Here is a 20,179-nt window from a genome sequence, read left to right on the forward strand (position 1 = left end):
GAATAGACTGAATATTCCCTCATTGTCTCTCTGATACTTTATTCAAATTAGTCTTTTTGGCCTATCCAGCAGAAAAGGAGAGCAAAGCTGGATTGGGGTTAGAACCAGAGTCAGACTGTAAATAAAAAACCTACAAATACCTTTTTTTCCCCTGAAATAAGTAAAATTCATATAATTCTGAAAGTGTCCCTACTCACCACACTATGTTGAAGAGCTGATTTTAAAAACCATCATGAAAATGAGGAATCAATTAAACAAGCTACCCAAAGTTTTACTTGTCTAAATTTATTACCTGTAAATAAAGATAAGGAGGTGCTTCTAGTAAGCATTACTAGATGCTTGCCACATCTATTTTTAGATTACCACAAATTAATTACCACAAAACTATTTTATTTGAAACTTACTGCTGACTAAAGAATCTCAAAACATGACAATTTTATCCCATTTGAACAAGAAAAGCACTGCTGTATTCCAACAAAAACATGGCTTGTCCACAAGCTGGCTACAATTAAGGCTTATGTCAGAATGAAAATTTATTTCACCTTTTTTGTTTTGTTTTTTGAACATAACCACTTATGCTATAAAGTCATTTATCAGAAATTTACCATTAAAATAAGATAATTTTTTTCTGGTGAAATAGTTCTCAAATGGGGAAAAAAAACCCACAAATATTCATCAACTACTAATCAATGTAGAAAATATGTAGCCTTGAAAAAGTCTGGAATAAGGTTTTTGATATGGCTGAGTTGAAAAATCTCAGTTCATTTTCTGAAGCTACTATTCATGTTTATTTCATATACAGGATGTAATATAAAAATGAATAATTCTTTTGTTCCATGGAAAAGGAAGCTTTTGATTGATTGAAATAAATAACACCACCACCAAACAAATACTCAGCAACTTCAGTTGTGTGAAATTTTTTTATGTGATTGCTCTGTTCTGATCCAGAACACTGTTTTCAGAACTTTGGGTTTTGCACAGCAGACATATGGCATAACATTATCCCACAACACATCATACAAACAATCAACTTGGATTAGTATTTTCACTGTGACTTTGGCCAGCAGCTGAAGACAAGGTAAGAAATTTATATCAGGGCAAACATAACACTGATGTCTTTACTGGTGTACTCTCCCAGCACCATTGATGTATGACTAAAGAGAGGACTGGAAGAGGAACAGAGCTCTCCAAGATAAAATTTTCCAGAATACAATCATTTTCTACAGCTTGATGTGAGAAAAAAGATTTCCATAACAAGGGCCAGATACATGGATAAACCCCATGTGTTTTGAATCACTGAGCTTCGTTTCACACACAAAGCAACACAAAAAAGTCAAAAGATACTGGTCCTGCTTATTTTAGTAATGGTCCATGAAGGTCATGCAATGGTTTTTCACAGATAACTTGTGGCACAACCACAGAATACTTTGCAAACTTCACCACTTTCCCCCATAGAAAGAAATATTTGTTACTTTTTTGTAAACCTTGTTAAATAGTAACCCAGAATTAAGATGATAAACTGTCAGATCCAGCCCAGCACAGATTTTAGAGAAGCAACCTCAAGGTCTGAAAGAAACATGATTTATTAAGTTTCGTTATCCGCAGCAATTGTTAACAGCGCTTCCACATGAAGCACAGGAAAAGGAGATGGGCTTCAGCCCTTACAGCCTGTAGCAGTATGGAAATAATAGTTTGGGGAGGGACATTTTGAGCAGTGGACAAATTCTCTGCTCACACTGAGGGTGATGACTGATGCTTGTGTTGCATTGACAGGCTCCTTTAGCTGCACCTAGTTAGGAACATGCCTCTTCTTACAAAGTAGGGGGTTTTGTGGACCAGACCTGGGGTTTTTCCCTGATTGCTTGCAAATTTGAGGGACCCACTGCAGGACATAATGTTATAGTTATATCTACTGTAGGAGCTCTGGTCCAGGCAATCCAGACCCCATCTTATCCTTAGCTATAGCAAACCCTGGCTTTTCACATAGTTTAATGTAATTTGAGCAAATTTTAAACCATGATAACTACAGGTGAGGTCCAGAACAGACCATGTAAAAGTTGCTTAAAGATAACTTTACATCTCTCTTGTCTCTTTTTAAAAAAGGCTAGAGAAAAAAAATCTGTATTGCTTGGTGTAAGAAAGGCTGTGGAGGGCCATGCTCCTTATCTTGAATGTATCATTACTAGGGTGGTAAAGAAGGATACCTGTTAAATTTCACAGAGTACAAGGGAACCAGAGAGCTGAGGAAGTGTTTGGAATGACAATCACATCCAGCATTTCCTAGAGGCACAGTGCTGGCATCAGAGACTGATTAGCTCCTATTCATAATGTATTCCATCAGGACGTAAGGGAAAGTGTGTTTTCCAAAATAATACAGCAGAGGAATAGTACTATGGTAAACTGCCACTAGAGACAGCTCAAAAATACACCGAGATACTCTACCTTTTCAGAAAACAATCTGAGAAAAAGGCTGTAACACACAAGCATTTCTTTCTGGAGGGATGCATGACTGTTTTGACTGGAAGAGGTAAACATTCACCTGCAAACATTATTGTTGTTTTCCTGCTTTTGTACTAGTCAGCTGTATTCAAAACACAGATTCTTCCTCACCTAAGGTCACCAAGAGATCAAAGAGCCCACAGGCCATGTCCAGTGCTCTGTACCTGGTTCTATAGGTCATGTCACACAGTCACAGGAGATGAGGTTGCAACAGGCCAAGACATTGGGCAGTCCTCCTCTTTTCCCAAAGGCATGATCTGAATGACCTGTTAATGCAGATGCTGGGTACCACAGTTGGTCATTGGCAGGCTTATTATTCTTCAATCCCAAGAAGGCAAGACCAAAGATGAAAAAATTGCTTGGCCTCCATACTTTAGTTCTTATGCTGAAACTGCCCAATGCAATGGTGACTTCTGAAATCTGGACATAAGAGTTCTAGGGAGCAGAATGGGAACCATTCCCTTCAGCCAAGAAATCACAGAGCAAACAGAGTATTATTCTTGGCAACAGCAACCCACCAGGGACAGAAACATACCTGTGATCCATTCAGTGCAAACCCAGTCTCACAGCAGTTGACAGAGGTTTGATGTTAACTTTAGTACAGTCAGGATTTCACCCAGGGAACGTAGGAGCCTTTATCACAGTTCCCTCCTGCAAAGTCAGTTGTACACCCTGTGCATTCCAACAAGCATTTATTTCTGTTACCAATCCAGTGCAAAGTTGTTGTTCTTTGAATATAATCAGCATTATGGAGGGAAAAAAAGGCCCTGTGCCACAAAGCCAGTGCTGAAAGGATACACCTATTCCATTTGGTGGGAAATTACACAATCTCAAATCTTTGTGTTTGTGTTACACAACACAAAACATTTCAGTTTTTAGCAAGAACAGAGCTTTGTCAGTGCAAGAGCAGCAACGCATAAAGTACCAAGAGTAAAATAAGGAAGAAAGCCCAGAGAAGAATAGAATGGAGATGAGAATAGCCTTACAGTTAAACAGTTTACTTTTCAAAGGCAACACAAGGACAAATTGCTTTGTGCAAAGAGAAAATTAGTTTCCAAGGTGTGTGCTTTCTACAAAGAGTCAAGTTAATTATTCAAAGCAGAGGCCCATGAATTCTCACAATTTAGTCATTCTGTTCTGACACATTCAGGCCCAGTGAGCTGCTTCTTATCACCAAGACTGTGATAATTAGCTGAGACATATCAAATAAACTTTCTGGAGAATTCAGTAGTAAGCAGGTATGACATCCTAATAGGGGTTTTATTAGGCATTTCTCTGCACAGTAATGTATTAGCAATCACTGTGACATTTTCTGCTCTGAGGGGTTTTGGCCTTGCTCATTTTTTACACTTGCTGGGAAATAAATTTATTCACGGCAGAGATCTAATCCAATACATGACTCTGTTTACCCTGGTTTCTAAAGTAGCAGGTCTCTCAGAATTAATGAGAAGTGACATATACATCATAAGAGAAAATGCAGTGTCTTCAGCCTGGCATGACTGAATAGCAATGATCTCTTCTGAGCCTGCAGACAGTAGGAATTCAGTCCTAACTGCCCTGGTCCTCATATCACAGATGACATCAGCACAAGAGAGTGAAAAGATTTCTGTTACCTCCTTCTCAACAAAGCCAAAACTCTGAAATACAGAAGAACCAACTAATAACATTTTTAAATATAGCTTCCTAACTTCAGAAGAGTACTCAATACATCCCCAGCAAAAAAAAAAGGCTTGACACTAACAATATGATGTGAATTTCAGTGCTTGTCTTGCTCTTCAGGATGTGAACTACCATACAGTTAATCTTGTATTGGATACAGGGAGACTTATGTTGAAGAACCTGAAGTCTTTTTTAGATGATACACAACCTAGAAGTGGCCTGATGCACAGTTTTGTTTCAACATTTCATAAAGTCTCTCTTACAACTGCACCTAAAACATAGTGAATGCACCTCACAATTTTTGTAATGACAGCTTTCTCTTTGGGATAGGATTCCCCCAAAGGAGACAAAAGAGCACTACCTCATTATCTTCTCATTTCACAAAGGAGAGATTTTCATCAAAAAATAAAACCCTAGTTGACTTAGCGAAATAATAATGCCCTAACTTGTAGGTTACCAGTGGGCATACAGGGCATTTTTGTCCCATGTTCATTCATTGTAATTCACATGAAGTGAAACAAACTTACAACTGTAGACCTGCCAGCCAGGTAATCTACTGCTTTACCAGTTTCAGAAGTATTTTATTGGCAGCAGGATGTTCAGCCATTGCTGTAACTACGCAGTATGCAGCTGAACACACTTCTAGTGCACATGTAAAGTACAATCAATCTGCACATGTTCAGTAGGTCTCAGACAGGATCTTTTCAACTATGGGTTTACGGTGCTCTGCATCCAGCTGAACATTTGGACTTACATTTCTGGGACTCCCTATGCTTATGTTAAGATTCTGCTATGTTCTTTACTACACCAGGTTTGTCTGTGCTTGAAGAACATCTTTGCCATTACTCCTCAGCAAGTGGGGAAAACCAAGCTGATACATCAGCTCACATCTATAAAAGATTGCCAGGTCAGGGCTAAGGAAGAAAGTAGGAGAGTTTGTATTAGATTTACTCAGGTGAATCTGACATGTCAAGAAAGACATTTAAATTTAAGACAGGTCCAATGGAACAAAACACACAGTCATAAATGCTGTGAAAATCCTCCCTAAAAGTGAAACAAACACTTTCTTATACCTTATAAATAGAGTTGTATATGGCTTCAGAGAGGACAGCTTCTTTCCTAGTTGCTCCATTTATTTGGAAGCTTTCACTTCCAGCTGAAGGGCAAGCACTGTATGCTATCCAGAATCAGCTGATCCAGAATTAGCTACTGGGAGATATTTGGAAGACTGTGGAAAGACTGTCAGAGAAAATGCTCTTTCTCCAGTGACTTGCAGAATGGGGACAGTTAGGTACAGCTTCTCATCTTGGAGTCTTTGTATTGAATAAAGCCCTGTAAAACCCTGGGCTTTTTTTCCTCTAGTATTCTGGTCCCATATCAAAGATGAGCAGTATTTAGAATAAAATTCATTATTCACTAGCTACTTTTGTTAAGGCATTGTTTTACCTCCACTAAATAAGCTGTTAATGCACCCAAGCACTCTGGAGGCTGAGTCACAGTTGTTTAAAACACATATTCTGCAACTTCAAATTCATGGACATTGCAAGACCCATATTCATTTCTTTCTGATTCAGGCCTGATCCACACGCAAAGGAATCACTAGTGCTGGCTTTGAACCTGCACAAAAACATACTTTGAATGTTGTAGTGTAAGGGGAAATAGATCACGCTGATGTTGTAAAAACAACACAAGCAGAATGCCAATTTCTAACGTGTTTGACTTATGGACAAGTAAATATCTTGGCACAGACTTGAAGGCTGGGACCTAGGGACTTAGTTTAATGCAACATATGTAGACGAGCAGAAATTATTCAGTAATACTTTCTGACTTTGTATGTAAGATGAGTACAGACCTGGTAAACAAAAGAACTGCTACACTGCAATATATCATTGAGATCACTGCATTTCCTTTACTGATACTACACAAAGGCCATTTTTCCAGCTTTTAAGACAAGAAATAACAGATTTCTCATGTGTTCTTCAAGAAATGGGGATGAAACCTCAATTTAATAATAAACTCAACAGAACAATAAGTGACAACAATTAGGCTACCAAGGCCCTGAAAGTGGCAATCATCTACTATGCTAACTGATATAGCACTGTTTCCTTGGAAACTAGCAGTCAGGGAATACATCTCTCTTGCTCCTGTCTTTCTACCTAGTCTGAAAGCTTCCTAGGACAAGGGCCATCCTTCTGGTGTAAGTATATACAGTATTTTGGCCGCATTGGGCACATGACTACAAATGTAATAGCAAATATAAATAGCAGCAGTGCTGTTGTCAATCAGGTGCACAGTGCATTATTTCCCTCTGGCAAAGGCAGGAAATATTTAGCTCTATAGATATTCTTAGGTCATATGAGGCTATCTAATCTTTTCTTTTTATAATCTCCACTGTAGGATCACCTGCTCAGTACTCCTAGGTTGCTATGTGCAGATTATTCTAAAATTCCAGTCCAAACAGATAAGGATCACTTCAGGGCAGATTGTGCTTACCACTGATCCAGAATCATGTTGTTAATTAGGCTTTTCTTCCCTTTATGTAGAACTACCTGGACTCTCCATAATATAATCTGAATATCAGGCAGTGAACTCACCTTGATGCTTGGAAGAGAACTAGCTTCTAGTGTGAAGTGAGCAGTCACATACTATACAGGTTCAGAAGGGGAAAGCAGAAACTACAATGCTATATTTGAAAGGCGAGTGATAGAACATCTAAAATGTTCATTTATTTGGCTGTCCTTGCTGCTGATTAGAGACATGGTTTTGTTTAGCACTGAGTCTTAAACAAATACCAGTCTTCAACGGATACCCACCCAGGTGCTCTGTACTTACCAGAGAGGTAAGATAATATTTTTGTAAATAATGATGCTTTCAAGATGAAAATCAACTCTCACATATTTTGTCTTGTGTGGGAACAGTCAGGTTTATACAAAAACTCAAATTTCTAGTGATTACCACTGAATAATATTTATTAGATAACTTTGTGCCTTAAGTTGAAAATGGCAGTGGCAGTGCTTTTTGGCACAGTGTGAGGCTAATATCTGTAATTAAGGAGAGCTTAACAAGCAATTGTAAAGTACTTAGTCTGACCGTTCTCACAAATGTAGTTGTATTGGCTTGATTATTTGTTCCTGTTTATTTATTTACTTATTGTCCTATTTTAAAGGTCATGGAGTGTCTTTCCCTCCCCTTAACTTGTATGGAGTTTGAGACATTGCACACATTGTTTACATGAATCAGCAGCAAAAGTAGGTAAATAAAAAAAACCCTATCTGTCTTCGCATGGTTGTGGGGGATTGAATTCATGGACGATGGCTCAATTCCCTTCTGTGCTGAAACCACCAGAAATTTCAGCACTGGCTGGGAGCTGCCCCCAGCTGGGATCCCAGGCCATTCTTAACGCAGAGTATTGCTTCACTGTGTGGAAGGTTTGGCAGGTGTTTGCTATGAAGACTGCTGATATTGATATACCTTAGCACATCTATTTTTAGATAAATACCATTAAAAGTTTATAAAGGCGCAAGAGGAGCATGCTCCTCACAAGGAGTGAAGCAAGGCATATTCGTGACATTTAACTACGGCATGCCCAGAAAGCGATTCCCTAGTCCTTATCTGTCCTCATTAAAAATATATAAGGAAATCTAGCTCCTCACTTCAGATGCTCTGAGTCTCACCTAAGCCTGTTATAGACCACTTGTTTATATGCTTTGCAACGTGGTATACGCACCAGGCAGTTTGATCCTGTCATGGAGCTGAAAGTGCCCTTGAAAAACATCCAAGTCCACAGGCAAGGCAACTTAGCCTAGGAGGGGCAATAAAAACATCTGTCATTTCATCCCCCCTGGCCTGATACCTTTTCTGAAAAAGATGTTCAGTTCCTTAGCTCCTTGCTGCTATGTCCAGCAACAGTGTGTGTTAAAGCATGGTATCTGTGAATACCTGTCAGTCTCCATTGCTAAAGAAAAAAGGGTCATTTGGGAGAATGCACAGTGCTTGTGGACGTACAACAGATGGAGGCTAAGAAGCAAAGTGAAGGATCAGATCCATGGAGGTACTTCAATGATAAGTATCTTCATAAATCTCACCCTACATGACTTTACCAAGGTAACACAGGAATTTTGTAGCAGAAGAAGAACTGAATTTTTATTTCCCAAGTCCTGAATTATCTCCCAGCCACTGAATTTTAATGATTTTTAAATGATCCTTAGATAGAGTGGTTTCAAACTACTGACCCAAAAGTGAAAATTCCTTCAGCCCTTTACCACAGGGTTATCTCATTACTGGTCTCCTAGCAATCCAGTACCTACAAAACTATTTAGGAAAAGTAAATTATCTGTGGATATTGCTATACAATAAAAGCCTTCTCATCTGTACGTACAAAATTGCATAGTAAAATCTATGTACTGTAACCCGGTAGGGAGAACTTTCTCTTGACCAATATATTTCCTGTTGCAGATGATACAAGAAAGCTTTCTCTTCAGAATGTTTCTTCATCTGTTGCTGCAACATTTATCTATGGAAATGAGAGAATTTGTAAACACATTCTGGTTTTGGAGAGTCCAAATAAAGGCAGAAGCTTCCCTGAAACTGAAAAAAAAATAAGTTAAAAGGAAGAGCAGAGTATGAGAGAATAAACAAAAACCAAGAAAGTTCTTATTTGAGCATTTACAGTGCAAAGTAAATTACCTTGACTTATTCATAGCACAGCCAGATTGTAACATTATAAAACACTTGACTGTAATCAAAGGCCAACAGGATTAGCAGTTGTTTGTAATAATTTTATTTTACACTATAATAGTTATAACAAGTCTAGGATGTTTTTTATTCTAAGCATAAAATGAGATCTTACTACATTCTGCTACATACTGCAAACACAGAAGAAGAATACCTTATGGATCTTGAAAAGTAGTAATAAAAATGTTCTTTATACTACACAGTCTAATAAAAAAAAGGGGGGGGAGTCTAATCCTGTATAATTAATGTGTACAAATCCTCTGTTAAAATTGATTGGAGTTTGGCCTGAATAAAGATTCATAGAATCATAGAATACCAGGTTGGAAGGGACCCCAAGGATCATCTGGTCCAAACTTTCTCAGCAAAAGCACTGTCTGGACAAGATGGCCCAGCACCCTGTCCAGCCAAATCTTAAAAAGTGTCCAATGTTGGGGAATCTGCCACTTCCCTGGGGTGATTATTCCAATGGCTGATTGTTCTCATTATGAAAAATTGCCCTCTTGTGTCCAGTCAGAATGTCCCCAGGAGGAACATGTACCCATTACCCCTCATCTTTTCCATGTGACTCCTTGCAGAAAGGGAGTCTCTATCTTCTTTGTAGCCTATAAATAGTGGAACATGGTGATAAGGTCTCCCTAAGCTTTCTTTTCTCAAGGCTGAACAATACCAGTTCTCTCAGCCTTTCCTTATGTGGCAGGCTTCCCAGTCCTTTGATCAGCTTTTGTGGCCCACAGAGCTGCTCCCAAGCCAGGTAGGTCCCAGCCTGTGCTTCACTCCCGGATTATGTTTTCCCAGGTGCAAGACCTTATATTTGTCTTTGTGCAACTTCATAAGGTTCTTGTTAACCCAGTCTTCCAGACTATGCAGGTCTTTTTGCAGGGTGGCTCTCCCTTCCGAAGTGTCCACTTCTCCACTCAGTTTGGTATCATCGTCAAAGTTCATCAGGGTACACTTGATCCCATCATCCAGATCACTTATGAAGATATTAGACAGCGTTGGGCCCAATATCGATGCCTGGGGGACCCCACTTGTGACAGGTTGCCAGTTTGAAGAGGAGCTATTTACCATCACCCTCGGGATGTGGCCTGTCAGCCAGTTCCCCACCCACCACACAGGCCACTCGTCTAGACTCTAGCACATCAGTTTCTCTTAGGAGGAGGCTGTGGGAAACCGTATCGAAAGCCTTGGAGAAACCCAGACAACGTCCACTGCTTGCCCCACATGAACTGAGCAGGATCGAAGGAGCAAGAGTCACAGTTTGGACATTACAAGCAGCTGAGGAGATCTAGGCTTACAGAAAATATTCACCTTTCACCTAGAAGAGACTAAGAGGTAGTTTATTCTGATGTGATGACCAAACATCTGCTTAATGCCTTATGTGCATCTTTTCTCTCAACAGGTAAACAGAGAAAATAAGACTTGGAATTTTCAAGCATCTTCATGAGTGCTTACTTGTCACTACATTTTTAGGAAATATTTAATCTCTCCCTGGGTTCAAATTACAGCTTCATATGGTTGAAGGAACTGATCAAGGAAGCTCAAAAGCAGTCATGACCAATCACCTTCAAAAAATAGCAGAAACCAGATATTTTACACCATCTTTGCACAGATTTAGGCAGAAGGACCTCTTTCTTGGGAATCCATAAGACCAAGTCCATAAGTCCAAAGACCTCCATCTTGGGAATCCATAACTTCAGTTAGGTTCTGGAATAAGCAAGTTGTCTTATTAACAAGCTCAACTTAAAAGACTCAGTAGAAATCACATAATGTGCCAGCTTATACTGGACTCATTTGCTCTGCATGATCACTGAGCAGCATATGCTAGGAGGCGTAAGGCAAATTTAAAAGAGTACAACCAAAAAAGCTAAAAGTCCTCCAGAGCTGACACTCTGGGGGAATGCAGAGGACAAAATGGATAAGATAAGCAGGACTTTCACAAGTCAATGAATAAGTACCATTCAGGCGAACTGGAAAGAAATACAATACAACAGAACCGAAGTCTCTGAAGGTCTTGATAGTCTTGTTAGTTGTGAGTTAATTTGGGTGGAAGACATTACCTCTGAAATTTTTGTAATACAGAAGAGTGTGGAGTACTGCATTCCACCTAAAAACACAGAGAGCACAGGAATGTATTTAAAGACAGCACATACAACATGGTGGCAAGCAATCTACAGCAGAAAAGCCAGCCTCCAGCCAGGCTGGACTTAAATTGTGCTCTGCAACAAAATTCACTCTGAGATACAGGCTCCTGGAAGGTACAGAATAGCAGCTAACAGAGACATCCAAAATTGTAAAGCAAAGGGAGATTCCTGGTCCAGAAAGCAACTTAAAAGTAAGTTTCACTAAGCAAAGCCTAAGTGTGTTTATTGTGAATCAGAGTCACAGACCCGTGTACTTTTGTAGTATAGCAGAATAATAAAATCTGGAGGAAATACTTTCTTGTCAGTTGCGTAATTATTGTAAATACAGAAAAAGTGTGCTGTGCTGGGTGTTATTCATATGCGTAACACATGCCTAACCATCACAATCATTTGAGGATGAAAAAAGCTGCAAAATCTTCATGAAGTTTTTCTTGCAGGAATACATGCATGAAGGTATACTTCCTGCTCTGTCTATGATACTTTTCATATATAATTTCTCACCCTGAAGACTACACAGTGTTGATGGAAAATTAGTAATAAATGTACAGTACATTTGTGGATTATGTTTTGTTGTCCACAAATACTTTTTTTTTTTCTCCTACTGGCATTCTTTAGTTCAACTTCTTTAACTTTACAGGGTTATGGAGATATGAAGACTGAGTATGTTGCAGGAAAATATGGAGAATGGGTGCATTACCAAAATTAATTCCAACAGCACACAAGTAGTATTTTCAGTTTTCCCGTTGCTGCTGTAGTTAAAGTAGTGATGGCAAACACACAGTTATCATTTTGCAGGTAAAATACATAAAAGGACACTTCAATTTGTCTCAAAGTTGTAATAGTGGACCAAAGCTGTAAGGAATATAGCCCATCTGATGGATGAAAGTTTTGACAATACCACAGGACATCTGGGACGGAGAACCAGTTAGACAACAAGGAACTTTTTCCACTAAAATAAATCGTTCTGTTTATTTACCAACAACTAAAATTACAATATGCAGCAAATATATTGTAGTTCACTGTGTCACCAATATTTTTCAGTGTTCATATAAGGGATAAAGGTTACATTCCTTATATTTTGAGCCGTAGTTCTGTTGCCAAATGTAAAATATTTAACCACTAAGGCAGTCATTATTCTCCTGCTGTTCTGGTCTGATTAATTCTTATAATATTAAACAGCAATTCATTTCATCCCTCCACATCACAAGTCCAGCTGAAGGAGATAAGTGGCTGATAAAAGATCTCTGAGAACAGTTATAAATTATTCACTTTAAAAGAATAATAAAGCAGCTATGCAGAGCTGAGTAAATCTTCTATATATTGCACATAACTTAGAAACCTTCAGCAAATTACAATCAATAATCTTCACTGTCAACCTGCTGTTCCCCAAACTTTTGCACAGAAACTTACCTCTGAAATGCAAATGTTTAATTAGTTTTTAATGGTGAGGTTTATTTTTACTAAATCTGGTCATCTGTCTCGATTATTTTCTCCATTTTTTATAGTTAACAAGTAATTGTCATTTCAGGAGCTTTCTTTCTCCTTTCTTCTGTTTTGTATTTCCCTCTTTGAAAGGCAAACTCCAGTAAAAAAGGTCAGCACACGTCACCTGAATAGCAACCCACTATAGGCACCCACCCTCAGTCATTTCCTCTTGGGATAGATATTCCAAGTTGGAGAGCTCAAGTATGAAGGAGGAAGCTGGTACTCAGCTGGGTCTGTGGGGCATTGTTTAAATATATGCATGAGTGAAAAGTAATGTATCTTGCTTTATTTTGATGTAAATAACTGATGGCAGGAAATGGGAACTGTTGGCATAGTACGAATTTAGATATTTTATGGCTCTTAGATCTGAGCTGTGATGCACATGATGTCCTGGGGAAAAAAAAAAACAAAACAACTTTGATAACTGAACAGCAATGGTCTCTGCATTTGGTTCTTATGCTGTGCTGAAAATATCGTTCAAATTTAATAATAATACTACAGACCCTTTTTCATACTATGCATATTTGCCTCCTTTGAGTATCTCAGGACTGTGATACCTGTGAAAAGTTCACAAAAATTTATTAAATTATTTGTTTCTTTTCCCTAGGCCAGCAACTAACTGAAAATGTTTGAAGCAATGTAATTTCTTTCTCCCATTAAATTTGGTCTAAATAGTAAAAATATTGTAGCACTGCTCATTGAATTGTTCTCTAACACACAGTAGTTCATCATCAGGCCAATATACTGTCATTGCCTATGTTCAAGTAATCATACTTATGAAATTTAATTTTCAGTGATGCAAACATTACTTGTGGTACGTGGCACTATCTCCTAAACCTAGAGTCTCAGATCAGAGAGCTACAAAGTTTTCTCTAATCTCTACATCACCTTCTTGTTGCATGACTGTCTGAGTAAATTTGTTTTTAAGCCACTGGTAGCAGTAGCCTGGGCAGGCTAAATAAGAGAGCTTTCTGCCATGAGGACAGCTTAGATGCTCCTGGGCCCAGCAGAAGCAGCAGGTAATTTGGAGGACTGTGATTTATTTGAAAGCCTCTGGTTCTTTTGGACCTGTGCAGTCGTTTTCCCCTGTTACTGCCAACTAGGACTTTGCAGTCTTTATAACACATGAAGCCCCCTTGTCAATTGCTCAGATACCATGGCAACCAGGATGGATAGGTAGACTCTAGGAGTAGAGTATTGTTAGAGGGGAAACGTGGGAGATGAGCAGGCTACATCACACCAAGGCTCTTGGCCCTATTATAGCTATCCTATGTCCTTTCTGAGCAATAAATGTGTACCATATGAACCCTCCTCCTGAAAGAAAAACAAAAGATCTGATGGTGAAACTTACATGGGTGAGCATATAAGCATTAGTTGCCAAACCAAATGATAAAAGGTTGCGAGGTTACACTAGCTAAATTGAGTCATTTAATTTATGAATTCTAAAATACCAAATTTTCTTCCAAGCCTGAGAAAGCAATGCTGAAGGAATTAGATGCCCTTTTTCACCACACTTCTGAATTATCTCAATATACAGCCAGTAAGAATCCGTGGTAACAGTGAGTAATTGGACCCCACATCTTCCACAACAACTGCAAGCATCTAATGACTACCAAATGCTGCACTCTGGAGCCTGGGCAAAGAAAGCACATGTGCCTTGTAGAGCAGCAGTCCTGTTCAGACCGGCTGCCACGCAGGCAAATGATCCCCAGAGAAGCAGGCTGTGGTAGAGGAACTGTCAAACACCTGAAAACAGTTGCTAACATTAATGACAGCGGGACATTGTTCTGTCTCCAGTGGCAACCATTGCTGTGATTGCAGGAGCCAACTCACCCACGATGGCAAAGAGTTCAAAGAAAGCAAATGGGAGACCAAGCACTTGACTCTTTATGATTAAGTGGTCCCATTCTTTAAGAGAACATTATTACAGTGTCACACTCAGTGACAGATCTGGCTTAGTCCCTCAGTACACAATTAACATTTGCTGAAAATATGAGGAAAACAACTGTTAATGGGGAAACACACCATAATTAGCAATTGCTTGCAAAGATTGTAATTTAGATACCAAACTGGAGCCAGGGAAAATCTGTAATGGAGCAATGAACTGACACAGTTTAGCAGATCCTATGTCTATTTTGTGCATTAGGAAGGAAGAATTACTGTGCCATTTGTCGTAAACGAGCACCAAATAGAAGAAGATCACTTTCCTTTCACATCAAGCTTGGTTAAGAGACAATCAGAATTTAGCTACCAATAGATACATGTGATCCTCAGCACAATAGTCAGTTGCCATGGGGATGGGTTGTATAGAAAAGAAATTGCTTGTAAAAATGAGTTGGTGGTCAGTCTCATTAGAAAGATGTCCTTTGTTTGGCACTTGCTCTCAATCTGACCAGACAAGCTGAAGAGGTTTGTGTCCCTAATAGCAGCAGTATGCATGTGCTGGGCAGGGGGCTTTATTATGCTTGATTTCAAGAAGTCAAAAGCCTACCATCTGTTAAAGTCAGCAAAGTCCAAGAGGCAAGATCCCAAGCAGAGGCTGAAGAGGGGACAGTCTCCATTCTGCCGCTCTTGGTGACAGAGCACACAGATCAGTTCCCTGAGACCTGCACAAGCAGAATTGAAAGATGACCTTTCAGATTTGTTGTTCTTAAACAAAACAAGTTAAAACACCACCCTGCTGATGATTGTTTCTGGAGTTTTATACTTCATTGACTGACTGGTGCTCCTACACTACAGCCAATTAATTATTAACCTTGAGGAGCATGCACTCAGAAGGAATTTTTGATGGATAATCTTGTTTGCAAAGAATGAATGGGTGATGAAGCTGGACTTGCTGCTTTAAACAGTGATTGTTCAAGTGGAATATTTAAACAGTATAACTGTTTGTGAGGAAACTGATTAAAACATCCTTTTGAAAACAAGTTCTGTAACTTCTGGATTCCTAAACTGATGACACTTTTAAGGGGTCTTACTGTCAGAGGGTTGTTTCCCACCTCTAACCTTTTCATCTTTCTCCAGCTGAGCACTCCAAAAACAAAGATAGGGAGTAAATTCAATCCCATTGTCATAGTGAAGGAAATTGGGCTTTTAAACACTGTTCTTACAAAAGAATGTCTGAGAAGACATTCATTGTCCTTGTGTTCTGTATAGTGTTGTGTGGGTTGCCGAATAAACGTTTGCTCCTTGCCCTTTCCATCATTTCTCTTTTAATGCAACAATCATAATAAACACGGAGAACATTTTATGAGGGTTCCTGATATATAACATTTAATATCCCAGAAACATGTTATCACAAAGCAGTTTATGGAGCAATGCACAATGTTGTTGAAGTGCAGTGACTTGCAAGTATACATGGCAGCCCTATTGTGAAAAGAGCAAGGCTCCTGTGAATTCCTATACCACTGGCATTTAAACTGCAGTGATTTACTGAGTGAAGGTGTATTAGTCAGGGCACCAAGCCCACGCTCCTTTCCTTTGTTGAGTCATCTCATGGGACCTTTCAGATCCTTTACATGAACATATCAATAAGAAAGAAGCAAGGAGATTAAACATCTGTCTTTATGCTTCTTCCTCTCAGGTATTCAGTTGTTTCCTGAGAATATGAGAATGAAAGTCCCATACAGTAGATATCTTGCAAAGGGATAGTAAGATAAGGGAATTGAAATGTCACAAGAGGAAAAAACATTAATTTTCTTCAACCGTTAAATATCCCCAAATGCTGTTCAGTTAATTGGGTACCAATGATTCTTGGTGACACACAGAAATGTGTTCTTTGTAAGTTTCACAGTGAAGCAGTATGACATAGAAACAAGATTAAAATTTTTCCAATGCAAATGACGAATCAGACAACGCATGACCCTTTATGGAACATTACGCCTCAATTTCTGCCATGCTGTATGGTGATGTGAAGAATTCAACTTCTAGTTGTGATTTTGGAGCTAATCCTTATCTTTGTATACATGCACAGACACAAAAGAAAATAAGGTTTCTGGCAATCTCCCAGAGATAAAGAAAATTAAGGGACACCAATTATATGAATTTTGCACTACGGAACAGGTACTCTAAAAATTGCTTTACCCATCTTCCCCCATTTCCTGCAAATACTGTCCACCAGACTAATACTCCTTCCCCAGCGTTAGCAGCAGGGGAAAGCTTATGTGATGTTGGCTGCATGTAGAGAGAGATTGAAAGAGAGGAAGATTATAGCTGGATAGGAGTCATATAAAGAAGTACAGCTAAGCAGGCAAGATATCCTAGATTAGAGTTGAGGTCTCAGGGATTTGACTTGAGTTGCTAAGCTCCCTTTACAAATCTATTATTAAAATTATTAGCTACACTCACTGAAGTTCAACAGTGACAGGCTATGAAAATTGTAGAGGAAAATTAACTTTGCTTTGATGTTTAAACATGAACCTAACAACAGAGCTGCAACCAGATCCCTCAGTTGTAAGGAACAAATTCCAAGTATGAGATGGAAACAAGCTTCAGTGACCCAGGGGAATTTGTATATTCCCAGTTCACATCCATATTTTGTGACCTGTGTCTGTCTCTGCTCATGACTGGCCAACATCATGAAGATGTGGTATGATAATGACGTCTGCTGATAAGCACCCTGCTTCTCTTCTCTGATTATTTCCAAAGGCAATGAAAAGGTTCAAAGCCTTGCATTATTGAACTTTAATTAGGAGACTAGTTTGCACACATTTTAAATGTTAATCACTGTTCAGTGAGCTGGTGAACTTTGATGGGTCACAACCTGTTCACCACTGGAATAGCTTGTAGCTCTCACTGCCTGTTGGCATTGATGCCAGAAGCCAAACAGGGTAGGACATGTTTGGACAGCATAGAATCCTCTTCAGAAATGTAGGTTCATTACAGAGGTAAAGGTATTAAGCAGAGAATTTGAGCTGATTCAAAAATTACTTCTTTCTGAACTGGGCCTTGGTGTCTATGTTTCTTCAGGCATTACCTACTGGCTATAATTTCAGATACTCGTTCTAAAATGGTCAGTTGCAGCAGACAAATTGCACAGAAATTATATTTATTATGCTATGCTTACAATGAATAGCAATGTGCTAAACAGATATTGCAACTCAAGCTATGGAGCAAAAACTGAAGAAATTCAGTATAACAATTCATCTGGACCTTCAGTTGTTCTCACCTGTTTTTATATTAAAAAAAATAGAATAGCATTTTGAAGGACATGTTTCTGCATTTCAATGCAGCCAGGCTGATGAGGAAGGACAAACACTTGAAAAGTGCAGTTACACAAGGTGCTCGAAGGTAGAAATTATTTCCTTAGAGTGTTTAATCATGCTTTCCAAAACCACTTCCTCTGGTGACCTAATCACATAAATCATAGTAAAAGGTTAAAGACATAGTTCAGTTGCACCAAATTATATGTGATAGTTTCTCTGAAATGGATTACTTTCCATTAAAGAGTGAACTCATCCTATGAAATAACCATATTCTTTGCATGGCTTCTGGACTGAAAGCTGGTACTTTGTCACACACTTCTATGGATCGACTTTTTGCCTCCTTAAAACTCTGCTACATGGGAAAATAACAACCAATCATATAGCCACTTTGTTCTAGAAAGTAATCACTTAACTACTGCCTTACTCCATGCAATGAAAATGTTACATGTGACTTATGATTTCTGCAGAATTTCCTTGAAACTCTGCTTGTTTTACAGCAGGGGAAACGAAAGCATAAAAGTACAATGGGAAAGCATGGAGCTGGGAGATGTCCCACTCATAGACATATGCACTGCACTATTTTGTTCCCCCCGTCCCTCAGAAAAGATGTTTCTATTCCAAACTTCTCATTCTTATGTATTTATTTTGGGTGACATCAATGTTTTGCTTGGTTAAAGTTTGGAGAGCTAAGGCCACTGTGCTTCCAAGGAACTGGTGAAAGCCAGCCACCATGTTGTGCTGGCTGTAGAGGATACTAAACAAGCGTCGGTCCAACTGCCCTTTCTGAAAGCCAAAAAAAGTGCCCTGACCAGGGAGTAATCAAAGAAGAGAACGATGCCATTCATGTAAAAGTTGATTGTGCAGTAAGAAGCAAGGGGAAACAGTAAACCAGAGCTGGCAAAGGTGTTACACTGCTCCTAATGGCAGCAACAACATAAGCCTGAAGAAGCTTTCATTGCATACATCTTAGAAGATATGGTATACTAGCCAAAGGTTTTGGCAGCTGCAGAGTAGATGACAGGCACACAAAAGGTGGCAGAAATTGTGTGATGTTGTGGCAGAAATATATCAGCTAGATGGATCTTCATATGATCATCCCCAAGAATGACTTAACAATCTTAATATTCAAAATATAATCTTTAGATTTAAAGGTCAGTATTTAGTCCAAGAAAACTGGAGACGGTTCATATCTCTGATAAATGCTCTGATTTCAGGTTCTCCTCTCATGAGGTAAACAGCATTTTATCAGTTCAGATAATGGTGTACACTTTAAAAAACGTATCCTTTAAATGTATGCCTTAAGAAAGTCCAGGTACCTTAATGTATACTTTAAACAAACAAGGCCAGTTTAAGACATTAGTGAGGCATTTGAACTAATATTCTTTTATAACAAACTTCCCTAAATTTCCACACCATAAATTACTATGTAAAAAGATCCTAGGCCAATCTTTCTGAAAAATGAGTACCAGATAGCTGCAATATATAGGAAAAAAACACTCACACAACCACAATGTTCTCAGGCCCAATTGCAGCTGAAATTTTTGCCATCCAAACAACACAGAGGGGCTCCAGTACATGTGAAAATCAAGCCAACGCACTGGCAGGCAACCAGTTCTCTGCTGGTAGCCTGGTAATTACAAAGTAGTTTCCGTAGAATACTGTAATTCTTAACAGTTAATTAGGACTTTATAATGTAGCTTTGATAGCACTACTTGAACCTAATTATGAAAGAGGTAACAGTCTTGTCCCCACAGTAAAGAGAGTAAATACAGCATTACAGAGGAAATCATATTAAGAAATAAAATAAATTTTATTTAATTGTCATGCAGGTAGTAAAATTAATATCAAAGGCAACAAAGGTCATACCAAATTAATAAGATTTTTAAAAGTCATCACATCTAGTAAGATATGTGTACTGTCCACAGCTGGAAATATACTAGTCATAGGAAAAAAACCTGAGCAGAACAAAAGACAATTGTGTAGTACCCACCAGAATTTCAGGTTTTATGTGAATTTGCACATCTGTGTGTATACAGGTAGGCACAGGCACAGTAGGGCTTATCAACATCCTGAGCCAGTGCTGAAGACTATCCCTCTTGAACTTGAGTGAGCAAGGTGGTCACAAAATGTGCAACCTTTCCATGTCTGCAACTCTGAACATGGTCTTGCTGATTCCTCAGGGGAAACTGAAAGGGGGAAGGGACGGGAAGGGAAGGGACGGGAAGGGAAGGGACGGGAAGGGAAGGGAAGGGAAGGGAAGGGAAGGGAAGGGAAGGGAAGGGAAGGGAAGGGAAGGGAAGGGAAGGGAAGGGAAGGGAAGGGAAGGGAAGGGAAGGGAAGGGAAGGGAAGGGAAGGGAAGGGAAGGGAAGGGAAGGGAAGGGAAGGGAAGGGAAGGGAAGGGAAGGGAAGGGAAGGGAAGGGAAGGGAAGGGAAGGGAAGGGAAGGGAAGGGAAGGGAAG

This window comes from Harpia harpyja, chromosome Z (genome assembly GCF_026419915.1).
Source record: "Harpia harpyja isolate bHarHar1 chromosome Z, bHarHar1 primary haplotype, whole genome shotgun sequence".
Lineage (NCBI taxonomy): Eukaryota > Metazoa > Chordata > Aves > Accipitriformes > Accipitridae > Harpia > Harpia harpyja.